We start from the raw sequence: 3,950 nt of genomic DNA, 5'->3' as shown, positions 1-3,950 counted from the left end.
TTTAATGGCATATTGTTAGCGTTTTGGTATGAAGGGGATTCACAGGAGGAAACTGTCAGTTCTCCTCCAGAGTTCATCCACATCATAGGGTAAGTGAGAAGGTGGGCGTGATGGATGCTCTCTGCGTTCAAGTATAAATTACCAATGATTTAGGGAAAGCAGTGGAGAAGCTTTTTTTAATCAAAATGGAAGATAGAGAATATAATATTGACAAAGGGTGAAATGGGAATGCTCTTACGACAATTACAGGTGGCTTATGCAAAAGCCATTTTAATGTAGCTTAAGAATGACTGTTTCATGATCCTACCCCCAGTGCAGACATTGAACGGCAGTTACCCTTTTTTCCCGCTCTGCCTGCCCAGCTGTAGCCTCTCCCCACCCTAGCACTTTTCCCCACCTTCCCGTTCCTCACCTACGGCTGTGGTTCCTTAGCTCCAGAGGGGGACATGGCTGACTGCTGATTATGGTGCTCACATTGATTACCCACTGCTTCTGTTTGAACTCAAAATGCTTTCTCCTCTCACCTCTGTTGTTCCTGGTGAGTTGTCACCCTGTTTTGTGAACTCTAATCAAATCAAACATATACCAAGCATAGGAGAAAGATACCCTCCCACTTTAAGAAAACCTCATCAACAAAGCACAGCGCAGCGCATAAAGTCGGTTGTCTTCATAAAGACTGGCTGGTCACCAGTCGTGGCAAATCACCTGAAAATCGGCCAATTAGCAAGCACTGTCGATTCATCGATGCAAGTCTACTTGTAGTTGCAGTAAGGACCAGATGCAACATGAAGCTGCATAGGTTCCCAGTGAGGCAGAGGACAGAAACAAGCTGAGCAACAAAAAAACTGGGGAAGAACTTATGCTGCCAGAAAGACTAGACAAGTTTTAGCAGCAGATGCTAAGTGACTGAAGCAGGCATACGAAGGCAGGGAACCAGGTGTAATGACTTGGAGGTAATCAGTGGCAGCAGCTGGAGCTAACTGTATTGCTGAGTGGTGGATGGGAGGTCTGAGGATAATGCAGCATGGAGTGAGAATCAATTAGCCGAAAACAAAACACGAAACATCAATTTGGAAGCAAATACAGAAGGCAAGTCAAGAAAGACTAGACAAGGCAAAGCAAAAGAAATCAAGCAAAACACTCAGAGGCTAGGAGGCTTGATTACCACACACAGTTAACATTAAGGTGTCGGAGGCCCGGCAGTGTGCTCTTGTTATACTCCAACCTGCAGGGCTAATAGATCCCAGGTGCAGCTGATTACATGGCCGTCCAGCCAACCCTGCTCTATAACGAAATCTAGGGGAAAGAACCAAACCTACACTACACCTCTCAGATCTCAACATGAGTTAGAAAATCAGCAAGGTTGTAAATCCTACCTTTTTCCTTTTTACGGTAGCAAATACACAATTTATCTACAAATTTTGGCCATCACTATGTGCGCATGTGCCAGAAAGTAACTGCTTTGCAGAACTATTTAGAACATGAGGACCTTGCCTTACAACAACAAAATTAAATGTATAAAAAAGTTTCTTCATGATTATGGTTTTTTTTATTTTTATGTCCTATAAAGTCAGAAATTTTGATTCAGAGTACATGTTGCCTAAGATTTCTCCTGTTGTTTCGTGGTTATTGAAATTAGATACACTTTAATAATAAAGTTTTGTTGATTTACTCAACCAATTTGAGTACAAACTGTTACCTGCATTCTTTTCGGTAAATTGTATACAGTAGATTGTTGTTTAAAGATTAAAAAGACTGTGAAGCGTGTAGGACTAGAACATCATGCTGCAGCCTTCTTTCAGCAAAAACTTTAAAACAGAAATACAATAACATATACAAATAATAATTTGGCTTTAAAGCTAGCTTTAAACGGTTATTTTTCCATTCTCATAAGAATCTGGCTTGCACTGCCGACCTTAGTTAAAAATCTAAAATTTTCAGAATGTTTGAATCCAAGATGGATAATAATGCACTGAATAGGGATTTATTTAAACACAGCTGAGGATTTTTTAAGTTTTTATTTTATTTGTTCAGATGCAAAAAGATGACAAAACAAGAGGATTGTTTTAGCCACCATTCATGCTAATACTGTCTTGATGCTTAAGACGTGCACAGTGTATTTTTCCAAAGACATATAGCTTCCTCCTCTAATTTGCTTTGCTGATCCATGTAAATCTGTCAATAGTCTGAAAAACAAACAGATGCATTCACATACAAACAGGAAAAAATATGAGCTAAATGGGAAGACTCTAATCCAGAATAATTCTTCTGAGACATTTATATCATTATCATTAGAGCCAGCTTTGATTATGTTTAATTTCTTGTAATTTAAAACAGGGTTTTAATTCTAGCTTTTTGGGGAAAAATAAATAATAGGTAATATCAATAATAAATTGGGGTGATATATGTGATAAAGTACTGTAAGACATACATGGAGTCTATAACCCTGAAAAGCCTCATTGAAAAAGAAACCACCAAATGTGTAACAGGTCCACTCTGTGTGCTGGTTTCACTCTCTCTTCCACCTTTGTCTCATTGATCTTCTTCTGCAAAGTTGGAATTGAGTTACACAGAAACAAGTCATCTTTTATCAGCTGAAAGAAAACAAGTCTCCTGTGGCAGACAAAGAACCTGGAAGGAGCTTTCTAAGTCGATCCATTTCCTCCCCGCTGTCTCTGTTGTTAGATGGACTCCTGACCTGACGCTTGCCAATTCAGACCCACTGGACTGAGGGAAGGCAATCAAAAGTTATGCGCCAGCAAAAGATGAGGCAGACTGGTAGAAAAGCGGGCCTTGCCTTGGAGATAGTGATAGATGGAAAGAGGCGGATCTGGGCAGTCCTGAAGTCAATCTCGGTTCATTCAAAAGGGAAAATAAAGTGGCGATATGGAGGACCTAGTAGTTTCACTGCACAAAATCACTTTGTGCAGCCTTTTTTCATTTAACAGACCTTGATCTTTTATATCCAAAGACTTTGTTAACTTTTACTTATTTGGCTGGTTGAATCACTTTAATTATGTGGACTGGTCACATACACAGCAGGGATTATTTTTGGGAGCATTAAGTTATTTTTTCAAAACAGTGATATATATAACATAAAAAAATAAAGAAGAGTTCTCACATTTCTTTTGAAATCTAGCACTTCCCACTCTAAAGTTTATTTTGAAGGCACATTATTTCAAACTATTTTATACTGCTTTTACTCTGACTGTATAGGTGAAAATAAGTGTGCAAACATAAAACATCATGGTGTGGATTGTTCAGAAGGAAAATTTTTCTTCACAATCTTGGATTAGCTGCTGAGGAACTTTCATGCAAATGGCTGATTTAAGTAATTTACTCACTGGCTAGATATCACACACTTTTGTCCAAGGGTGGTTTAAAATGTGTGTAGTCGCATACATTCTCATCTTCATACTTTGGGCCTTGTGCTGATGTATGGCATTGAATGTGAAGAAATTACAGTATTTCCTCACAACCCCATCCGGTCTGACCACTTTTTAATAACCTAACCTCTGTTAAAGTAATCACCAGAAGTTCACCATCTCCTTTTATTGGATTCTTAATAAATAAGATTAATTCTATTAAGAATAAGATAATTAGCAGCCCTATATATATAGCTGTTTTTTCTCTGAAAGGTGAGACAGAATCTGAGGTAACTATAGAATCTGAACTGGGTTTAGACTGCTTTGATCCATTTGAATTTTCAGAGTTCAGCTGGATCAGAGTTTGCAAAGCTGTTATCTTGATCTATGCCTTCAACCAGGAGGCATTCCCTCTTATTTCCTTATCCATGTTATATTTGGTTATTTGGTATATTCAAGCTTTTGAAGGTAGCTGTAATTAAACGCTTACTTCTTCCTTTCTTATTTAAATTCTTGAGGAAGTAGTTGCCAAACAAGTATGTGACCACTAACACCATAATGAATCATCATAGCACTGAAACAGCT

Source organism: Cyprinodon variegatus, unplaced genomic scaffold (assembly GCF_000732505.1).
Source record: "Cyprinodon variegatus isolate N-32 unplaced genomic scaffold, C_variegatus-1.0 Scaffold209, whole genome shotgun sequence".
NCBI classification, from domain to species: Eukaryota; Metazoa; Chordata; class Actinopteri; order Cyprinodontiformes; family Cyprinodontidae; genus Cyprinodon; species Cyprinodon variegatus.
Note: the sequence above shows the minus strand (reverse complement) of the source record.